The 24,392-nt window shown below is 46.0% G+C and overlaps 1 non-coding gene across 1 annotated transcript; it reads right to left on the bottom strand.

The window, feature by feature from the left end:
• Window positions 1–582: 582 nt before the first annotated feature.
• TRNAV-UAC (transfer RNA valine (anticodon UAC)) lies at window positions 583–655 on the bottom strand. Its single transcript has one exon. It is a non-coding gene; the product is annotated as a tRNA-Val (tRNA).
• Window positions 656–24,392: the final 23,737 nt, after the last annotated feature.

Genomic DNA, 24,392 nt, shown 5'->3' with positions numbered 1-24,392 from the left:
GTTAATGACACATTTACAATTTTTATTACATATTTTACAAGTTTTATTCCTACAAAGGGATTTTGCTTAAATGGAAGTTTACATTAAATGTGTTACTTTTTTCTACATAGTTTAGTCATTTGCTTTTGTATTTAAAGGAACTATATATTTTGAAACAAACAGGATTTTTATAATATGGGATTATGTTTTCTGCTAAAATGGTCAATAAGAAAGAAACCCAAAATAGTAGTTCTTTTGGTGATGGAAGCCAAAATATATTATCAGTTGGCAACAAAACCAAGAATTTCATATATTACAGGTGTATAGCATATTAATTCAACAGCGAAAACGGCTTGTTTTTACTGGGGATTGAACCCAAGACCTTCTGCGTGTGAAGCAGACGTGATGAAAACTACACTATGAAACCTTTGAAACCCTGCAAAGTAATGGCAATTAGAGACGAGTTTTGACCGCCAGGGGAAAAAAAACAAATTCGTAGCTCTGTTGGTGATGGAAGCTAAAACATCCCGTTATTCGGCAACAAAGCCAAGAACTTTATAGATTGCAGGTTGATAGGATATTATTTCAACACCAAGAACACATGGGTTTCACTGGGGATTGAACCCAGGGCCTTCTGCGTGTAAAGCAGATGTGATTTCCACTACACTATGAAACCTTTGAAAGCCTGCAAAGTAATGGCAATTAGAGACAAGTTTTGACCGCCAGGGAAAAAAAAAACCAAATTCGTAGCTTTGTTGGTGATGGAAGCCAAAACATCCCATCATTCGGCAACAAAGCCAAGAACTTCATATATTGTAGTTTAATTGGGTATTATTTCAACACCAAGAACAGATTGGTTTCACTGGGGATTGAACGCAGGACCTTCTGCGTGTTAAGCAGACATGATGACCACTACTCTTTGAAACCTGATGGAAAGTTACTGTGTATTGGCTAGCAGAGCAGAATTGTGACTGACGGGGCCTTTTTATTGCTGAAGGAAAGTATTTTTGGTTAATGAAACATTTACAATTGTTATTACATATTTTACCAGTTTTATTCCTACTAAGGGATTTTGCTTAAATGGAAGTTTACAATAAATGTGTTACTTTTTTCTACATAGTTTAGTCGTTTGCTTTTGTATTTAAAGGAACTATATATTTTGAAACAAACAGGATTTTTATAATATGGGATTATGTTTTCTGCTAAAATGGTCAATAAAAAAGAAACCCACAATCGTAGTTCTCTTGGTGATGGAAGCCAAAATATATTATCAGTTGGCAACAAAACCAAGAATTTCATATATTACAGGTTGATAGCAAATTACTTCAACAGCGAAAATGGCCTGTTTTTACTGGGGATTGAACCCAGGATCTTCTGCGTGTGAAGTAGACGTGATGACCACTCCACTATGAAAGCTGTGAAATCCTGCAAAGTAATGGCAATTAGAGACGAGTTTTCACCGCCAGGGGAAAAAAAACAAATTTGTAGCTCTGTTGGTGATGGAAGCCAAAACATCCCGTTATTCGGCGACAAAGCCAAGAACTTTATATATTGCGGGGTGATAAGGTTTTAGTTCAACACCATGAACAGGTTGGTTTTCCTGGGGATTCAACCTAGGACCTTCTGCGTGTTAAGCAGACGTGATGAGCACTACACTATGAAACCTGATGGAAAGTTACTGTGTATTGGCTAGCAGAGCAGAATTGTGACTGATGGGGCCTTTTTATTGCTGAAGGAAAGTATTTTTGGTTAATGAAACATTTACAATTTTTATTATATATTTTACCAGTTTTATTCCTACAAAGGGATTTTGCTTAAATTGAAGTTTACATTGAATGGACAAGCCAGAGGCCACAGAGCACAACACTTACACACCCCACACTCTCTGCAGGCATATCATAGTCAAAACACAAAATCCTTGTTGCCTTCCCCAGGGGCTGTTGTCCACACCAGGTGGTGGAGCCAGGAGGTTGGTCTCCACCCACCAAGGAGGAGGGAAAACACAGGCAGTGAGAGTTAAGCTAAGGAAGTGGAAGGAGGAAAGTAGTAGAGAGGAGAAAAGTGACAGCAAAGAGCCTGAAGTTGGTCCGGGTGTGTGGCCCGGACAGGACAGCAAGGTTGGCAGGATGTGGTGACCGTCTGCAGTGGAGGCCGATTGGAGTCTGCCGTAAGGACTGTGGACGGGTGGTGACTAGAGTTGAGCGCGGTTTGTGGTTCGTGGTTCTCCAGTTCTAGGCTCGAGTGATTTTGGGGCATGTTCTAGATCGAACTAGAACTCGAGCTTTTTGCAAAAGCTCGATAGTTCTAGAAACGTTCGAGAACGGTTCTAGCAGCAAAAAAACAGCTAAATCCTAGCTTGGTTTCTGCTGTAATAGAGTAAGTCACTCTGTGAATCACACTATTATGACATTTCAATGTATAGTGTGCGTGAACAGCGCCTTCAGATCACAGCTGTTTCTATAATGGCGATCGCCATTTTTTTTTTTTTTTCTTGTCTTCCTTCCCTAAGCGCGCGCGTCTTGTGGGGCGGGCAAGCATGTCAGCCAATCCCAGACACACACACAGCTAAGTGGACTTTTAGCCAGAGAAGCAACGGCATGTGTGATAGGATGTCCATGTCACATGTCCCTGCATTATAAAACCGGACATTTTCCTCCAGGACACCATTATCTCTTCTGCGTCTTTGGTGTCAGACATCACTGTCACAGCTCCTTCCTGAGTCCTATCGCTGATACAGCTGTATGCGCTCCATACACAGCGCTGGACAGCTTAGGGAGAGCACTTTCTAGCAGTCCTTTTAAGGGCTCAAACCGGCAGGGTCAGAGTTAAGGTGACAGGTCCTGAAAACAGCGCCAGCGTCTGTGTAGCCAAGGTCAGGGATTTCCTCGCTGCATTTGCCTATTAGGAGGGATAGAAAGGCAGGCTTCCATTCCTCTATCCAGAGCCCCAAAATCCTGGCACTGTACCCTCCTGTCCTCTGCACACTCCAACTCATAACTAAGCCATTATACTAGCAAACACTCAGTGTACCTAGTGGCATCCTATACGTGGCTATTGGACTTTGCTATAGTCACACTAGTGCAAAGACATTTGCAGCACCTCTATCTGCATTGCACACTCCAACTCATGATAACTAAGCCATTATACTAGCAAACACTCAGTGTACCTAGTGGCATCCTATACGTGGCTAATGGACTTTGCTATAGTCACACTAGTGCAAAGACATTTGCAGCACCTCTACCTGCATTGCACACTCCAACTCATGATAACTAAGCCATTATACTAGCAAACACTCAGTGTACCAAGTGGCATCCTATACGTGGCTATTGGACTTTGCTATAGTCACACTAGTGCAAAGACATTTGCAGCACCTCTACCTCCATTGCACACTCCAACTCATGATAACTAAGCCATTATACTAGAAAACACTCAGTGTACCTAGTGGCATTCTATACGTGGCTATTGGACTTTGCTATAGTCACACTAGTGCAAAGACATTTGCAGAGTGCGTCTGCCTGCATTGCACACTCCAACTCATGATAACTAAGCCATTATACTAGCAAACACTCAGTGTACCTAGTGGCATCCTATACGTGGCTATTGGACTTTGCTATAGTCACACTAGTGCAAAGACATTTGCAGCACCTCTACCTGCATTGCACACTCCAACTCATGATAACTAAGCCATTATACTAGCAAACACTCAGTGTACCTAGTGGCATTCTATACGTGGCTATTGGACTTTGCTATAGTCACACTAGTGCAAAGACATTTGCAGAGCGCGTCTGCCTGCATTGCACACTCCAACTCATTATAACTAAGCCATTATACTAGCAAACACTCAGTGTACCTAGTGGCATTCTATATGTGGCTATTGGACTTTGCTATAGTCACACTAGTGCAAAGACATTTGCAGAGCGTGTCTGCCTGCATTGCACACTCCAACTCATTATAACTAAGCCATTATACTAGCAAACACTCAGTGTACCTAGTGGCATCCTATACGTGGCTATTGGACTTTGCTATAGTCACACTAGTGCAAAGACATTTGCAGGACCTCTACCTGCATTGCACACTCCAACTCATGATAACTAAGCCATTATACTAGCAAACAGTCAGTGTACCTAGTGGCATCCTATACGTGGCTATTGGACTTTGCTATAGTCACACTAGTGCAAAGACATTTCCAGAGCGCGTCTGCCTGCATTGCACACTCCAACTCATTATAACTAAGCCATTATACTAGCAAACACTCAGTGTACCTAGTGGCATCCTATACGTGGCTATTGGACTTTGCTATAGTCACACTAGTGCAAAGACATTTGCAGAGCGCGTCTGCCTGCATTGCACACTCCAACTCATTATAACTAAGCCATTATACTAGCAAACAGTCAGTGTACCTAGTGGCATCCTATACGTGGCTATTGGACTTTGCTATAGTCACACTAGTGCAAAGACATTTGCAGCACCTCTACCTGCATTGCACACTCCAACTCATGATAACTAAGCCATTATACTAGCAAACACTCAGTGTACCTAGTGGCATTCTATACATGGCTATTGGACTTTGCTATAGTCACACTAGTGCAAAGACATTTGCAGAGCGCGTCTGCCTGCATTGCACACTCCAACTCATGATAACTAAGCCATTATACTAGCAAACACTCAGTGTACCTAGTGGCATCCTATACGTGGCTATTGGACTTTGCTATAGTCACACTAGTGCAAAGACATTTCCAGAGCGCGTCTGCCTGCATTGCACACTCCAACTCATTATAACTAAGCCATTATACTAGCAAACACTCAGTGTACCTAGTGGCATCCTATACGTGGCTATTGGACTTTGCTATAGTCACACTAGTGCAAAGACATTTGCAGAGCGCGTCTGCCTGCATTGCACACTCCAACTCATTATAACTAAGCCATTATACTAGCAAACAGTCAGTGTACCTAGTGGCATCCTATACGTGGCTATTGGACTTTGCTATAGTCACACTAGTGCAAAGACATTTGCAGCACCTCTACCTGCATTGCACACTCCAACTCATGATAACTAAGCCATTATACTAGCAAACACTCAGTGTACCTAGTGGCATTCTATACGTGGCTATTGGACTTTGCTATAGTCACACTAGTGCAAAGACATTTGCAGAGCGCGTCTGCCTGCATTGCACACTCCAACTCATTATAACTAAGCCATTATACTAGCAAACACTCAGTGTACCTAGTGGCATCCTATACGTGGCTATTGGACTTTGCTATAGTCACACTAGTGCAAAGACATTTGCAGAGCGCGTCTGCCTGCATTGCACACTCCAACTCATGATAACTAAGCCATTATACTAGCAAACACTCAGTGTACCTAGTGGCATCCTATACGTGGCTATTGGACTTTGCTATAGTCACACTAGTGCAAAGACATTTGCAGAGCGCGTCTGCCTGCATTGCACACTCCAACTCATTATAACTAAGCCATTATACTAGCAAACACTCAGTGTACCTAGTGGCATCCTATACGTGGCTATTGGACTTTGCTATAGTCACACTAGTGCAAAGACATTTGCAGCACCTCTACCTGCATTGCACACTCCAACTCATGATAACTAAGCCATTATACTAGCAAACACTCAGTGTACCTAGTGGCATCCTATACGTGGCTATTGGACTTTGCTATAGTCACACTAGTGCAAAGACATTTGCAGCACCTCTACCTGCATTGCACACTCCAACTCATGATAACTAAGCCATTATACTAGCAAACACTCAGTGTACCTAGTGGCATTCTATATGTGGCTATTGGACTTTGCTATAGTCACACTAGTGCAAAGACATTTGCAGAGCGCGTCTGCCTGCATTGCACACTCCAACTCATTATAACTAAGCCATTATACTAGCAAACACTCAGTGTACCTAGTGGCATTCTATACGTGGCTATTGGACTTTGCTATAGTCACACTAGTGCAAAGACATTTGCAGCACCTCTACCTGCATTGCACACTCCAACTCATGATAACTAAGCCATTATACTAGCAAACACTCAGTGTACATAGTGGCATTCTATACGTGGCTATTGGACTTTGCTATAGTCACACTAGTGCAAAGACATTTGCAGAGCGCGTCTGCCTGCATTGCACACTCCAACTCATTATAACTAAGCCATTATACTAGCAAACACTCAGTGTACCTAGTGGCATCCTATACGTGGCTGTTGGACTTTGCTATAGTCACACTAGTGCAAAGACATTTGCAGAGCGCGTCTGCCTGCATTGCACACTCCAACTCATTATAACTAAGCCATTATACTAGCAAACACTCAGTGTACCTAGTGGCATCCTATACGTGGCTATTGGACTTTGCTATAGTCACACTAGTGCAAAGACATTTGCAGGACCTCTACCTGCATTGCACACTCCAACTCATGATAACTAAGCCATTATACTAGCAAACACTCAGTGTACCTAGTGGCATCCTATACGTGGCTATTGGACTTTGCTATAGTCACACTAGTGCAAAGACATTTGCAGCACCTCTACCTGCATTGCACACTCCAACTCATGATAACTAAGCCATTATACTAGCAAACACTCAGTGTACCTAGTGGCATTCTATACGTGGCTATTGGACTTTGCTATAGTCACACTAGTGCAAAGACATTTGCAGAGCGCGTCTGCCTGCATTGCACACTCCAACTCATTATAACTAAGCCATTATACTAGCAAACACTCAGTGTACCTAGTGGCATTCTATACGTGGCTATTGGACTTTGCTATAGTCACACTAGTGCAAAGACATTTGCAGAGCGCGTCTGCCTGCATTGCACACTCCAACTCATTATAACTAAGCCATTATACTAGCAAACACTCAGTGTACCTAGTGGCATCCTATACGTGGCTATTGGACTTTGCTATAGTCACACTAGTGCAAAGACATTTGCAGGACCTCTACCTGCATTGCACACTCCAACTCATGATAACTAAGCCATTATACTAGCAAACAGTCAGTGTACCTAGTGGCATCCTATACGTGGCTATTGGACTTTGCTATAGTCACACTAGTGCAAAGACATTTCCAGAGCGCGTCTGCCTGCATTGCACACTCCAACTCATTATAACTAAGCCATTATACTAGCAAACACTCGGTGTACCTAGTGGCATCCTATACGTGGCTATTGGACTTTGCTATAGTCACACTAGTGCAAAGACATTTGCAGAGCGCGTCTGCCTGCATTGCACACTCCAACTCATTATAACTAAGCCATTATACTAGCAAACAGTCAGTGTACCTAGTGGCATCCTATACGTGGCTATTGGACTTTGCTATAGTCACACTAATGCAAAGACATTTGCAGCACCTCTACCTGCATTGCACACTCCAACTCATGATAACTAAGCCATTATACTTGCAAACACTCAGTGTACCTAGTGGCATTCTATACGTGGCTATTGGACTTTGCTATAGTCACACTAGTGCAAAGACATTTGCAGAGCGCGTCTGCCTGCATTGCACACTCCAACTCATTATAACTAAGCCATTATACTAGCAAACACTCAGTGTACCTAGTGGCATCCTATACGTGGCTATTGGACTTTGCTATAGTCACACTAGCGCAAAGACATTTGCAGAGCGCGTCTGCCTGCATTGCACACTCCAACTCATGATAACTAAGCCATTATACTAGCAAACACTCAGTGTACCTAGTGGCATCCTATACGTGGCTATTGGACTTTGCTATAGTCACACTAGTGCAAAGACATTTGCAGAGCGCGTCTGCCTGCATTGCACACTCCAACTCATTATAACTAAGCCATTATACTAGCAAACACTCAGAGTACCTAGTGGCATCCTATACGTGGCTATTGGACTTTGCTATAGTCACACTAGTGCAAAGACATTTGCAGGACCTCTACCTGCATTGCACACTCCAACTCATGATAACTAAGCCATTATACTAGCAAACACTCAGTGTACCTAGTGGCATTCTATACGTGGCTATTGTACTTTGCTATAGTCACACTAGTGCAAAGACATTTGCAGAGCGCGTCTGCCTGCATTGCACACTCCAACTCATTATAAGTAAGCCATTATACTAGCAAACACTCAGTGTACCTAGTGGCATTCTATACGTGGCTATTGGACTTTGCTATAGTCACACTAGTGCAAAGACATTTGCAGAGCGCGTCTGCCTGCATTGCACACTCCAACTCATTATAACTAAGCCATTATACTAGCAAACACTCAGTGTACCTAGTGGCATTCTATACGTGGCTATTGGACTTTGCTATAGTCACACTAGTGCAAAGACATTTGCAGAGCGCGTCTGCCTGCATTGCACACTCCAACTCATGATAACTAAGCCATTATACTAGCAAACACTCAGTGTACCTAGTGGCATTCTATACGTGGCTATTGGACTTTGCTATAGTCACACTAGTGCAAAGACATTTGCAGAGCGCGTCTGCCTGCATTGCACACTCCAACTCATTATAACTAAGCCATTATACTAGCAAACACTCAGTGTACCTAGTGGCATCCTATACGTGGCTATTGGACTTTGCTATAGTCACACTAGTGCAAAGACATTTGCAGAGCGCGTCTGCCTGCATTGCACACTCCAACTCATGATAACTAAGCCATTATACTAGCAAACACTCAGTGTACCTAGTGGCATCCTATACGTGGCTATTGGACTTTGCTATAGTCACACTAGTGCAAAGACATTTGCAGAGCGCGTCTGCCTGCATTGCACACTCCAACTCATTATAACTAAGCCATTATACTAGCAAACACTCAGTGTACCTAGTGGCATCCTATACGTGGCTATTGGACTTTGCTATAGTCACACTAGTGCAAAGACATTTGCAGGACCTCTACCTGCATTGCACACTCCAACTCATGATAACTAAGCCATTATACTAGCAAACACTCAGTGTACCTAGTGGCATCCTATACGTGGCTATTGGACTTTGCTATAGTCACACTAGTGCAAAGACATTTGCAGCACCTCTACCTGCATTGCACACTCCAACTCATGATAACTAAGCCATTATACTAGCAAACACTCAGTGTACCTAGTGGCATTCTATACGTGGCTTTTGGACTTTGCTATAGTCACACTAGTGCAAAGACATTTGCAGAGCGCGTCTGCCTGCATTGCACACTCCAACTCATTATAACTAAGCCATTATACTAGCAAACACTCAGTGTACCTAGTGGCATTCTATACGTGGCTATTGGACTTTGCTATAGTCACACTAGTGCAAAGACATTTGCAGAGCGCGTCTGCCTGCATTGCACACTCCAACTCATTATAAATAAGCCATTATACTAGCAAACACTCAGTGTACCTAGTGGCATTCTATACGTGGCTATTGGACTTTGCTATAGTCACACTAGTGCAAAGACATTTGCAGAGCGCGTCTGCCTGCATTGCACACTCCAACTCATGATAACTAAGCCATTATACTAGCAAACACTCAGTGTACCTAGTGGCATCCTATACGTGGCTATTGGACTTTGCTATAGTCACACTAGTGCAAAGACATTTGCAGCACCTCTACCTGCATTGCACACTCCAACTCATGATAACTAAGCCATTATACTAGCAAACACTCAGTGTACCTAGTGGCATTCTATACGTGGCTATTGGACTTTGCTATAGTCACACTAGTGCAAAGACATTTGCAGAGCGCGTCTGCCTGCATTGCACACTCCAACTCATTATAACTAAGCCATTATACTAGCAAACACTCAGTGTACCTAGTGGCATTCTATACGTGGCTATTGGACTTTGCTATAGTCACACTAGTGCAAAGACATTTGCAGCACCTCTACCTGCATTGCACACTCCAACTCATTATAACTAAGCCATTATACTAGTATTTTTGCTGCCAGTTTAAGGGCTGTAGTTGCATTGTCAGGGATATTTATTCTTTATTATTCTGCTGTTAATAAAGCTAGACCACCACTGCAATCTACACTACCTCTCAATTTTTACTACCACATTTTCAGTGCACAATCTTGTCGCAATCAACATGAGTGGCAAAATGTCAGATGCTGGTGGAAAGGGGAAGAGGCGTGGTGGAAAAGGCAAAAAAGGTTTTGTCCGTGGGGAAGGTGGCAAAGCTCCATTATCATCTGCTGAAGATAGACCATCTACCAGCAAAAGTAAGATGTCTACTACTTACCGTGGATAATCCGATGTGCTCCCTTTTTTTACGGACACGAACAAGAGGAACAAAGGTAGATGATGGGCAAAAAAGGAAAATGCTTGAATGGATCTCAAGTGGTCCAACAAGTGCCCTCTCAGCCACTTCAAGTACCGCATCCAAAAAACACCAGTCCTCTGAGTTGTCATCCCAATCAAACTTGCTTTCTCCCAGCTCTGAAGTCTCCATCAGCCCTGCACAGTATGGTGGAACTGAGATGGCTGAGTCTGCAGAGCTGTTCAGTCACACTATAGCCTGGGAATCAGAGGTCTGCTCCCAAGCTACAGTGAGTACAGAACAGGAAATGGTCTGCAGTGATGCCCAGAACCTTTGTGACTCTGATTCAGGCCGTGAGGACCAAGTTTCTGAGCATAATGTTGACCCTTTGTCACAAACTGTAACACCTGTGGTTATAGACAATGAGGAACATACTGATGAAGATGAGACTCAGATACCCGATTGGGATGACAACTTAAATATTCGGTCAGGGCAAGAAGAGGCTCGGTCTGAGGGGGAGGGGAGTGCAAACACAACAATTGATGATGAAGTTCTAGATCCCACCTACTGTCAACCCACAGTCAGGCACTCGAGGAGGTCAACAGAGGTGGTGGAGGAGGATGCAACTGATGACGAAGTTACCTTGCGCCTTCCTGGACACAGTCGGAGTACTGGTAGCACGTCTACAACTGCATCCTCAGCCACCACTCTGCCTCTGAGCATTATTCGGGGTGGATCAACAGGTCGCATGGCCTCTAAGCCTTGCCTAGCCTGGTCCTTTTTTGACATAGAAAAAGATCGGCCAAATTATGTGATCTGTAAAATTTGTCAGGGTTCTCTTAGTAGAGGTCAAAACCTCAGCTGTTTGACAACTTCTTGCATGAATCGTCACATGAATAAATATCATTTGGCCCGGTGGGAAGCTCACCGTGCTGCAATGCGGCCTAGCGGAGCGAAACATCCACCGCCTGCCCATTCCATGGCATCCGCGCGCTCGTCATCTTCTAGGACTGTGGGGACAGCTGTCACACCTGTTTTTCCACCCACAACTTCCACCACTGTAACCGCAACAGGCAGTTTGCTTGGTAGGTCATCAGTTGGTTTGGAAGGGGAAACAAGTGAGTGTGTACAGCTCTCTCAGACATCAATTGCACCAACGTTGGATGAAGGCAACATCATGTCTCCGCCTGCACTTTCCTCACAAACCTGCATTTTTCCAGGGACACCCAACTCAACACCGTCTACACACAGCAGCCAGATCTCTGTCCCTCAGATGTGGTCAAATAAAAGGCCACTTCCTGCGACCCATGACAAAGCTAAGAGGTTGACTCTATCCCTCTGTAAGCTGTTGGCTACCGAAATGCTGCCTTTCCGCATAGTGGACACACAGGATTTTAGAGACCTTATGTCTGTCGCTGTGCCCCAGTACCAGATGCCTAGTCGCCACTACTTCTCTAAGAAAGGTGTGCCCGCGCTACACCAGCATGTCGCACACAACATCACCGCTTCCTTGAGAAACTCTGTGTGTCAACGGGTGCATTTCACCACCGATACTTGGACCAGTAAGCATGGATAGGGACGTTACATGTCGCTGACTGGGCACTGGGTAACTATGGTGATAGATGGTGAAGGGTCTGCTGCACAAGTCTTGCCGTCCCCACGACTTGTGTGTCAATTCTCTGTCTGTCCAAGTTCCGCCACTGCTTCTGCATCCTCCACCTCATCTGGGTCCTCCACCTCCGCCCCATGCCTGCCTGGTCAGGCCACCAGCGTTCTCACAGCGCAAAAGGAATCACGCACCCCTCATTACTATGCTGGCAGAAGAGCGCAACGGCAACAGGCGGTCTTTAGCTTGACATGTCTTGGTAATAAGAGTCACACAGCTGAGGAGTTGTGGTCAGCTCTGCGGTCCGAGTTTAATAAATGGTTGTCTCCACTCAACCTGCAGCCTGGTAAGGCCGTGTGCGACAATGCTGCAAACCTGGGTGCGGCCCTTCGCCTGGGCAAGGTGACACACGTGCCTTGTATGGCTCACGTGTTGAACCTTGTCGTCCAGCAATTTTTAACACAGTATCCCGGCCTAGATGGCCTTCTGAACAGGGCACGAAAACTGTCTGCTCACTTCCGCCGTTCAAGCGCCGCAGCTGAGCGACTTGCATCGCTCCAGAAGTCTTTCGGCCTGCCGGTTCATCGGCTGAAATGCGATGTGGCGACACGCTGGAATTCAACTCTCCACATGTTACAGCGACTGTGGCAGCACCGCCGTGCCCTGGTGCAATACGTCATGACGTATAGCCTGGGCCAACGAGATGCAGAGGTGGGTCAGATCACCCTGATGGAGTGGTCTCAGATCAAGGACCTATGCACCCTTCTGCACAGTTTCGACATGGCGATGAATATGTTTAGCGCTGACAATGCCATTATCAGCATGATGATTCCAGTCATTTACATGCTGGAGCAGACGCTAAACACTATTCGGATTCAGGGGGTGGGACAACAGGAAGGGGAGGAACTACAGGAGGATTCACATGCGCAAGACACAACAACATCACCAAGGTCCAGACGTTCATCATCACCAAGGCGCCAGGCATGGGACCATGGGGGACAGGGATCAACAAGGGCGCATGGTAGCAGGCGAGAGGTTGAGGAAGGTGCAGGAGGACATGAAGAAATGGAGGACGAAGTGTCCATGGACATGGAAGACTCAGCGGATGAGGGAGACCTTGGTCAAATTTCAGTTGAAAGAGGTTGGGGGGAGATGTCAGAGGAAGAAAGAACGGTTAGCACCTCTATGCCACAAACACAGCGTGGACTTGGTCCGCATGGCTGCGCAAGACACATGAGTGCCTTCTTGTTGCACTACCTCCAACATGACCCTCGTATTGTCAAAATTAGAAGTGATGATGACTACTGGCTTGCCACACTATTAGATCCCCGGTACAAGTCCAAATTTTGTGACATAATTCCAGCCATAGAAAGGGACGCACGTATGCAGTAGTATCAGCAGAAGCTGTTACTCGATCTTAGATCGGCTTTTCCACCAAACAACCGTGCAGGTTCAGGGAGTGATTCTCCCAATTGTAACTTGACAAACATGGGACGGTCTCGTCATCTTCAACAGTCTACCCGTACCAGTAGGACCGTATCTGGTGCTGGTAACAGCAATTTTATGGAATTTTTTCATAATTTTTTTAGACCCTCCTTTGCAAGGCCACCAGAGACAACAAGTCTGACACATAGTCAACGGCTGGAGAGGATGATACAGGAGTATCTCCAATTGAACATCGATGCCATGACTTTGCAAATGGAGCCTTGCTCCTTTTGGGCTTCAAATCTAGAAAAATGGCCAGAGCTCTCCAGTTACGCCTTGGAGATTTTGTCGTGTCCAGCTGCCAGCGTTGTCTCTGAACGTGTCTTCAGTGCTGCTGGGTGTGTGCTGACAGATAAGCGCACGCGTCTGTCCAGTGACAATGTGGAAAGACTGACGTTCATCAAAATGAACAAGTCATGGATCCAGAAGGAATTTACTACCCCTGTGTCATCCTGGGGAGAGTAAATGCTTGTGGATTTGGAATGTGCTTGATGCAAATCAAAACATCCTGTTTGCAACTAGGGCACAACTGCTGCCACTGAAGGGGTGGGTGTGTGTGGGGCCCAATTTTTGGAAAAAAGGGAGACTCCGCTTGGAGTAACCCTTGCTTGATGTGTTTTTAAAAGAAGCCAAGATGAACAGAGCTGAGATCAGGAAAGACTTTGCTACCTATCCCGGTGTCATGCTGGGGACGGTTAAGAATAGCGTATTTTTGAATGTGCTTGATGCAAATCTAGCTGTGAAGTGTACAACTGGGGCACAACTGCTGCCACTGAAGGGGTGGGTGTGTGTGGGGCCCAATTTTTGGAAAAAAGGGAGACTCCGCTTGGAGTAACCCTTGCTTGATGTGTTTTTAAAAGAAGCCAAGATGAACAGAGCTGGGATCAGGAAAGACTTTGCTACCTATCCCGGTGTCATGCTGGGGACGGTTAAGAATAGCGTATTTTTGAATGTGCTTGATGCAAATCTAGCTGTGAAGTGTACAACTGGGGCACAACTGCTGCCACTGAAGGGGTGGGTGTGTGTGGGGCCCAATTTTTGGAAAAAAGGGAGACTCCGCTTGGAGTAACCCTTGCTTACATTGTTTTTAAAAGAAGCCAAGATGAACAAGTCATGGTTCAGCAAAGACTTTGCTACCTACCCTGGTGTCATCCTGGGGACGGTTAATTATGGCGTATTTTTGAATGTGCTTGATGCAAATCTAGCTGTGAAGTGTACAACTGGGGCACAACTGCTGCCACTGAAGGGGTGGGTGTGTGTGGGGCCCAATTTTTGGAAAAAAGGGAGACTCCGCTTGGAGTAACCCTTGCTTGATGTGTTTTTAAAAGAAGCCAAGATGAACAGAGCTGGGATCAGGAAAGACTTTGCTACCTATCCCGGTGTCATGCTGGGGACGGTTAAGAATAGCGTATTTTTGAATGTGCTTGATGCAAATCTAGCTGTGAAGTGTACAACTGGGGCACAACTGCTGCCACTGAAGGGGTGGGTATGTGTGGGGCCCAATTTTTGGAAAAAAGGGAGACTCCGCTTGGAGTAACCCTTGCTTGATGTGTTTTTAAAAGAAGCCAAGATGAACAGAGCTGGGATCAGGAAAGACTTTGCTACCTATCCCGGTGTCATGCTGGGGACGGTTAAGAATAGCGTATTTTTGAATGTGCTTTATGCAAATCTAGCTGTGAAGTGTACAACTGGGGCACAACTGCTGCCACTGAAGGGGTGGGTGTGTGTGGGGCCCAATTTTTGGAAAAAAGGGAGACTCCGCTTGGAGTAACCCTTGCTTACATTGTTTTTAAAAGAAGCCAAGATGAACAAGTCATGGTTCAGCAAAGACTTTGCTACCTACCGTGGTGTCATCCTGGGGACGGTTAATTATGGCGTATTTTTGAATGTGCTTGATGCAAATCTAGCTGTGAAGTGTACAACTGGGGCACAACTGCTGCCACTGAAGGGGTGGGTGTGTGTGGGGCCCAATTTTTGGAAAAAAGGGAGACTCCGCTTGGAGTAACCCTTGCTTGATGTGTTTTTAAAAGAAGCCAAGATGAACAGAGCTGGGATCAGGAAAGACTTTGCTACCTACCCCGGTGTCATCCTGGGGATGGATAAGAATGGCGTATTTTTGAATGTGCTTGATGCAAATCTAGCTGTGAAGTGTACAACTAGGGCACAAGTGCTGCCACTGAATGGGTGGGTGTGTGTGGGGCACAATTTTTGGAAAAAAGGGAGACTCCGCTTGGAGTAACCCTTGCTTGATGTGTTTTTAAAAGAAGCCAAGATGAACAGAGCTGGGATCAGGAAAGACTTTGCTACCTATCCCGGTGTCATCCTGGGGACGGTTAAGAATAGCGTATTTTTGAATGTGCTTGATGCAAATCTAGCTGTGAAGTGTACAACTGGGGCACAACTGCTGCCACTGAAGGGGTGGGTGTGTGTGGGGCCCAATTTTTGGAAAAAAGGGAGACTCCGCTTGGAGTAACCCTTGCTTACATTGTTTTTAAAAGAAGCCAAGATGAACAAGTCATGGTTCAGCAAAGACTTTGCTACCTACCGTGGTGTCATCCTGGGGACGGTTAATTATGGCGTATTTTTGAATGTGCTTGATGCAAATCTAGCTGTGAAGTGTACAACTGGGGCACAACTGCTGCCACTGAAGGGGTGGGTGTGTGTGGGGCCCAATTTTTGGAAAAAAGGGAGACTCCGCTTGGAGTAACCCTTGCTTGATGTGTTTTTAAAAGAAGCCAAGATGAACAGAGCTGGGATCAGGAAAGACTTTGCTACCTACCCCGGTGTCATCCTGGGGATGGATAAGAATGGCGTATTTTTGAATGTGCTTGATGCAAATCTAGCTGTGAAGTGTACAACTAGGGCACAAGTGCTGCCACTGAATGGGTGGGTGTGTGTGGGGCACAATTTTTGGAAAAAAGGGAGACTCCGCTTGGAGTAACCCTTGCTTGATGTGTTTTTAAAAGAAGCCAAGATGAACAGAGCTGGGATCAGGAAAGACTTTGCTACCTATCCCGGTGTCATCCTGGGGACGGTTAAGAATAGCGTATTTTTGAATGTGCTTGATGCAAATCTAGCTGTGAAGTGTACAACTGGGGCACAACTGCTGCCACTGAAGGGGTGGGTGTGTGTGGGGCCCAATTTTTGGAAAAAAGGGAGACTCCGCTTGGAGTAACCCTTGCTTGATGTGTTTTTAAAAGAAGCCAAGATGAACAGAGCTGGGATCAGGAAAGACTTTGCTACCTATCCCGGTGTCATCCTGGGGACGGTTAAGAATAGCGTATTTTTGAATGTGCTTGATGCAAATCTAGCTGTGAAGTGTACAACTGGGGCACAACTGCTGCCACTGAAGGGGTGGGTGTGTGTGGGGCCCAATTTTTGGAAAAAAGGGAGACTCCGCTTGGAGTAACCCTTGCTTACATTGTTTTTAAAAGAAGCCAAGATGAACAAGTCATGGTTCAGCAAAGACTTTGCTACCTACCCTGGTGTCATCCTGGGGACGGTTAATTATGGCGTATTTTTGAATGTGCTTGATGCAAATCTAGCTGTGAAGTGTACAACTGGGGCACAACTGCTGCCACTGAAGGGGTGGGTGTGTGTGGGGCCCAATTTTTGGAAAAAAGGGAGACTCCGCTTGGAGTAACCCTTGCTTGATGTGTTTTTAAAAGAAGCCAAGATGAACAGAGCTGGGATCAGGAAAGACTTTGCTACCTATCCCGGTGTCATGCTGGGGACGGTTAAGAATAGCGTATTTTTGAATGTGCTTGATGCAAATCTAGCTGTGAAGTGTACAACTGGGGCACAACTGCTGCCACTGAAGGGGTGGGTGTGTGTGGGGCCCAATTTTTGGAAAAAAGGGAGACTCCGCTTGGAGTAACCCTTGCTTGATGTGTTTTTAAAAGAAGCCAAGATGAACAGAGCTGGGATCAGGAAAGACTTTGCTACCTATCCCGGTGTCATGCTGGGGACGGTTAAGAATAGCGTATTTTTGAATGTGCTTGATGCAAATCTAGCTGTGAAGTGTACAACTGGGGCACAACTGCTGCCACTGAAGGGGTGGGTGTGTGTGGGGCCCAATTTTTGGAAAAAAGGGAGACTCCGCTTTGAGTCACCTTGCGGTGTTTTACATGACTTTAGAAGGGCGTGCCATGCCTATATCTGTGTGTCCTCCTCTTTTTCCTTGTCCAGCTGTTTTGTTTTCGCATGAGTACATGTCCTTGTCACTTTCCCATGTGTTTGTGTTGTGTTGTGAGTTGTTTGTCACCTTTTGGACACCTTTGAGGGTGTTTTCTAGGTGTTTTTCTGTGTTTGTGATTGCCTGCCATTGTTTCCTATGCAGTTCGAGTACGGTTCGTCGAACGTTCGACGAACCGAACTCGAACGGGACCTCAGTTCGGCGAACCGAACTCGAGCCGAACCGGGACCGGTTCGCTCATCTCTAGTGGTGACCCGGCCGTACCGGACCGGTATACAAAGAGAAGACAGCACCATTGGCAGGGGCCTTTCGGATCCCGGCAAGGCTTGGTGTCGCCGTGAATTTGCCAAATCCGTTAGTGAAGGGGACCTCAGGGTTTCCAAACAGCCAAGTCATGATAGAAGGCAACCGTCCAACCGTGAAGGGGAGACACCGCCACCGCCAAGGGCAACCGTCTCCCAGGGCCAGCGCCTGTGGGCAAAAGGGACTCCTCCGGCCCATATCCAGGTCGGGGAACGGGTTACCGGTGGGAAACCATCACTACCAACACTGAACTTAGGGAGAGACAGTCATCACTAACCTGCAAGGAGGAACAACCGCAGCCGTCCGAGGGACCCGTCCATCCAGCCACTTGTTTTACCGTGAACTGTGTCATCATCATTGGGCTGAGTGAGTACCTCCGTGCCGTGCGGCACAGCGCTGCCCCTGCGACCCTGCACCTCATCAGGCCCCGCTACCCGCCTGTCATCCATCTCTACCCCATCACCGGGCCCCGGGACAACCAACACCCCTACCCACGGAGGGGAGAAATAACAACAAAGCTGCTCCCTGTCACAGGCTCCCGGGATCCCCGTCCAGAGCAGCGGTGGTGTCCACACAATCACCACAACCGTGGGTGGCGTCACGGACAATATCCCCAAAACCCAAACCACCCCTTTTCACTCACGGGCGAGGAGCGCCGCTCGAGCCTCCAGGATCCGGCCATCGCTCGAGCCACCGAGCAGCAGCAGCCGTAGAGCAGCGGCAGCCGGACCCGAGCAGTGGGAGAGCGCAGCGTCCCCTCCTCCGCCCGCGACAATTCCAGCTTGGGACTGGTGTGGAGGGTAAAGTGGATGAGGATGCGCAGGAGGAGGAGGAGGCTGAGGAGCATGACATTCCGGAGCTGTAGAGTGTGGGTGAAACCCTGACTGAGGTAGGGCCTGCAAAACTTGGTGTGAAGGAAGTGTTCCGTCCCTCGCTCAGACTGGGTCCCAGCTTCCACAATATTAACCCAGTGTGACGTCAACGAGATGTAGCGGCCTTGCCCACATGCACTTGTCCACGTGCCTGTGGTTAGGTGGACTTTGGGTGAAACAGCATTGTTCAGGGCACGTGTGATGTTTTGTGACACGTGGTTATGCAATGCGGGGACGGCACACCGGGAGAAATAGTGGCGGCTGGGGACCGAGTAACGTGGGACAGCTGCCACCATCAGGTCGCGGAATGCTTCTGTCTCAACCAGCCTAAAAGGCAACATTTCCAGCGCAAGCAGTCGCGAAATGTTAGCATTTAGAAGTGTGGCATGTGGGGCGTTGGCAGTGTATTTGCGCCTGCGTTCAAAGGTTTGCTGAATGGATAACTGAACGCTGCGCTGGGACAAGGACGTGCTTGATGATGGTGTTATTTCTGCGTGGGCAACTGCAGGTGCAGGGCCGGAGGAGGCTTGTTCGCAGGCAGCATGGACAGGGGATTGGCTCGCATGCACAACAAGCGAAGATGTAGCAGTGACATCAGCAAGCACTGCTCCTCAACTCTGTTGTACATCCCACAAAGTCGGGTGCTTGGCTGACATGTGCCTGATCATTCTGGTGGTGGTCAGGCTGCTAGTTTTGGTACCCCTGCTGATGCTGGCACAGCAGGTGTTGCAAATGGCCTTTTTAGAATCATCTGGAGCCAACTTAAAAAACTGCCAGACTCGGGAAGACCTAACATTTGTACAGGCACCTTGTGTCGTGTTGTTCCGGGGAACAGTTGCCTGACGTCTGCCTGGGGCCACCACCCTGCTTCTTACTGCCTGTTGGGATGCTACGCCTCCCTCCCCCTGTGCACTGCTGTCCTCGCTCTGCATATCCTCCTGCCAGGTTGGGTCAGTTACTGGATCATCCACCACGTCGTCTTCCTCTTCCGCACTTTGCTCCTCCTGATTTCCTGACAATTGTGTCTCATCATCGTCCACCCCTCGTTGAGACACGTTGCCAACTTCGTGAGAACGTGGCTGCTCAAATATTTGGGCATCTGTACATACAATCTCGTCATGGCCCACTTCAACAGGAGCTGGCGATAGGCCAGAATGTGTGAATGGAAACGTGAACGAACAGCTCTTCCGAGTGTCCAAGTGTGGGATCAGTAATGTCCGTGGACGTGTACTCGGCCTGGTGGTAGGAAGGAGGATCAGGTTCTAAAATGTGCGGTGCAGTATCACGGCTACTGACACTTGACCGTGTGGAAGACAGAGTGTTTGTGGTGGTGCCAATCTGACTGGAAGCATTATCCGCTATCCAACTAACAACCTGTTGACACTGGTCTTGGTTCAAGAGCGGTGTACTGCTGCGGTCCCCAAGAATTTGGGACAGGACGTGCGAGCGAGTAGATGTGGCCCTTTGTTGTGGCGAAATTAGAGCTTGCACACGACCTCGGTCTCTGCCTGCACCACCATCACGTCCACTTCCTTGTTCGTTGCCAACACCCTTGCGCATTTTGCAATGCTGTGCTGATGTGTATTCACTAGACTTGTGCGTTATTTCCAAGTTTTTGCAAAATGCACACAAGTGCAGCGGAAAGATGCCACCAACAGGCACACACGTGCGGTTTTTAAATGCAAGCACGGAGGCACTAAGAACCTAACAGGTCTCTATCCAGGGACAACGTAGAGCCTCCCAATTTTTGGCTGCCCTGCCAAAGGGCTATACTACAATAGACCCACTTCCTTACAATGGGCACTTTATGTTTACAGGCCCTCATGCACGTCTCTATCCAGGGACAACGTGGAGCCTCCCAATTTTTGGCTGCCCTGCCAAAGGGCTATACTACAATAGACCCACTTCCTTACAATGGGCACTTCAGGTTTACAGGCCCTCATGCACGTCTCTATGCAGGGGCATTGGTGAACCTCACAATTTTGGACTGCCCTGGCAAAGGAAAATACTACAAAGACTCACTTCCTCAAAATGGGCACATTAGACTCAAGAGGCCTTCATGTACGTCTCTTCTCAGGGACATCGGAGTGCCACACAATGTTTTACGTAAAATCTTTCATGTATTAATCTCAAAAAGTAACATACACCAGCTCTATCTCACTATTGGGTATGTGCCCCTAACATTTCTGCCATGAAAAATAATTTTGGGGTCATTTTGGAAGGTTTTCTGATGAGTCCGTAAAAATGGCGTAAAACGCGGACAAAATTGTTCACAGCTGTGACTTTTGAGTGATAAATGCTTCAAGGGGTCTTCCCCATGCTGTTGCCATGTCATTTGAGCACTCTTCTGAGACTTTTGTGACATTTTTAGGGTTTCTCCATGCTGCCGGGGGTCATTTCACAAAAATACTCGGGTCTCCCATAGGATAACATTGGGCTCGGTGCTCGGGCCGAGTACAAGAGTATCTTGGGATGCTCGGCCCGAGCCTCGAGCACCCGAGCTTTTTAGTACTCGCTCATCACTAGTAAACTTCCATTTAAGCAAAATCCCTTAGTAGGAATAAAACTGGTAAAATATGTAATAACAATTGTAAATGTTTCATTAACCAAAAATACTTTCCTTCAGCAATAAAATGGCCCCGTCAGTCACAATTCTGCTCTGCTAGCCAATACACTGTAACTTTCCATCAGGTTTCATAGAGTAGTGGTCATCACGTCTGCTTAACACGCAGAAGGTCCTGCATTCAATCCCCAGTAAAACCAATCTGTTCTTGGTGTTGAAATAATACCCAATTAAACTACAATATATGAAGTTCTTGGCTTTGTTGCCGAATGATGGGATGTTTTGGCTTCCATCACCAACAGAGCTATGAATTTCTTTTTTTTTTCCCTGGCGGTCAAAACTCGTCTCTAATTGCCATTACTTTGCAGGCTTTCAAAGGTTTCATAGTGTAGTGGAAATCACGTCTGCTTTACGCGCAGAAGGCCTAGGTTCAATCCCCAGTGAAACCCATGTGTTCTTGGTGTTGAAATAATGTCCTATCAACCTGCAGTCTATAAAGTTCTTGGCTTTGTTGCCGAATAACAGGATGTTTTAGCTTTAATCAACAACAGAGCTACAAATTTGTTTTGTTTCCCCTGGCGGTCAAAACTCGTCTCTAATTGCAATTACTTTGCAGGATTTCAAAGGTTTCATAGGTCATCGCGTCTGCTTCACACGCAGAAAGTCCTGGGTTCAATCCCCAGTGAAACCAATCTGCTTTTGGTGTTGAAGTAATTTCCTATCGACTTGTAATATGTGAAATTCTTGGTTTCGCTGCCAAATGACAATACATTTTGGCTTCCATCACAAAGAGAACTACGATTTTGGGTTTCTTTTTTATTGACCATTTTAGCAGAAAACATAATCCCATATTATAAAAATCCTATTTGTTTTAAAATATATAGTTCCCATAAATACAAAAGCAAACGACTAAACTATGTAGAAAAAAGTAACACATTCAATGTAAACTTCAATTTAAGCAAAATCCCTTTGTAGGAATAAAACTGGTAAAATATATAATAAAAATTATAAATGTTTCATTAACCAAAAATACTTTCCTTCAGCAATAAAAAGGGCCCATCAGTCACAATTCTGCTCTGCTAGCCAATACACAGTAACTTTTCATCAGGTTTCATAGTGTAGTGCTATCAACCTGCCATATATGAAGTTCTTGGCTTTGTTGCCGAATGACGGGATGTTTTGGCTTCCATCACCAACAGAGCTACGAATTTGTTTTTTTTCCCCTGGCGGTGAAAACTCGTCTCTAATTGACATTACTTTGCAGGAATTCAAAGGTTTCATAGTGTAGAGGTCATCACGTCTGCTTCATACGCAGAAGGTCCTGGGTTCAACCCCAGTGAAACCAATCTATTGTTGGTGTTGAAGTATTTTCCTATCGACTTGTTATATATGAAATTCTTGGTTTCGTTGCCAAATGACAATACATTTTGGCTTCCATCACCAAGAGAACTACGATTTTGGGTTTCTTTTTTATTGACCATTTTAGCAGAAAACATAATCCCATATTATAAAAATCCTATTAAACATACATTCCCCTTCTCAGATTTGCTATACCGGATCTTGCAGGGGGCTTTGGATGAAGGAATTATAACAAAGAAGGTTTTTGATGGCCTCTTCGTTGCATCTCCCAAAATCCCCACCTTTTATCTCCTGCCCAAGATCCACAAGAATCCCGGACACCCTCCGGGGCGCCCTATCGTATCCGGCATAGATGGCTTATGCGACCCTGTCTGTCGCTTTATCGACTATTATTTAAAACCTCTTGTGGAAACATTGCCATCTTATGTTAAGGATATGACGGACGTCCTGAATAGGGTCGACGGGATTTTTGTGGATTCTGATACCCTTCTTGTCACGTCGGACATAGAGTCACTTTATACCAATATTAACCATGATGATGGTCTGGAGGCAGTCCGCTTCTTTCTGAGCAATACCAACCGTGATGGCCATTTATGTGAGCTGATCCTGGAGCTGCTCCACTTTATCCTGACACACAATTTCTTCATTTTCAAAGACCGGTTGTAATTTACTGACCAGAGGCACTGCGATGGGCGCGGCCTGTGCGCCTTCGTACGCTAATATGTTCCTCGGCCATTGGGAGAGGGGCATTTTTGGCGACGAGGGCGTGCCGGCCGCTACCCATGCGCAGTGCTGGTTAAGATATATTGATGATGTTTTTGTTTTGTGGCAGGGTACCGTGGAGCAGCTCTCGGACTTTATGGGTGTTTTAAACCATAATTCATTGAACCTTAAGCTCACTTTTAGATATGATTTACAGTCTATTGATTTTTTGGATATTATGATTGGAGTTGACCGTGGTCGGCAACTACAGACGGATGTCTTTAGGAAGCCTACCTCGGTCAACTCCCATTTACATGCCTCATCTTCTCATCCTGTTAGTACCATCCAAGCCATCCCGGTTGGACAATTTCTCAGAATGAGACGGATATGCTCTACATCTGATAATTTTCAGTCCCAGGCCAATGATCTAACATCGAGATTGGTTAATAGGGGATATAGCCATCGTGTCATAAAGAAGGGGTACAATAGCGCAAAGAATACCAATCAACAGGAGCTCCTGCAGCCATCTAGTCAGGCGAATACGGGGGCAGGAGAGGCTAGATTCATATCTGCGTGCAACCATGAATGGCATAACATGCGTGCCATATTAAACAAACACTGGCCGATACTAAAATCTGATCCTACCCTAAGGGATTTGGTCCCTGATTATCCTCTAATGACGGCACGCCGTTCCAAAAATCTACGAGATTTTCTCGTACATAGTCATTACGTTCCTGTGATTTCCCATCCTTTTGGTTCTACTAATCCTATTCGCGGGTGTTTTCCCTGCGGTCGCTGTCTTGCGTGCACCAATGTCTCTCGCAAGTAAGACCTTTTCCACCGCAGATGGTAGTCGGACATTTGATATTAGGTGTTACATCTCATGCGCAACTTCCTATGTTATCTATTATGCTAAATGTAGTTGCCCTAAGATATACATAGGTTTAACTTCTAGGGAATTGCGGGTGAGAGTGCGTGAACATGTGAGAGATATTGGTGCTGCCAAGACGGTGACCGATATTTCTACTCTTAAGACCCTTCCTAGGCATTTTCGGAACCATCACGGATGTAATGCGAGATCATTGCGTGTCATAGGGATAGATGTCGTACATGGCGGCAATAGGGG

Source organism: Anomaloglossus baeobatrachus, chromosome 2 (genome assembly GCF_048569485.1).
Source record: "Anomaloglossus baeobatrachus isolate aAnoBae1 chromosome 2, aAnoBae1.hap1, whole genome shotgun sequence".
In the NCBI taxonomy this organism is placed as follows: Eukaryota; Metazoa; Chordata; class Amphibia; order Anura; family Aromobatidae; genus Anomaloglossus; species Anomaloglossus baeobatrachus.
Note: the sequence above shows the minus strand (reverse complement) of the source record. Positions and strands in the feature narration are given on the sequence as shown.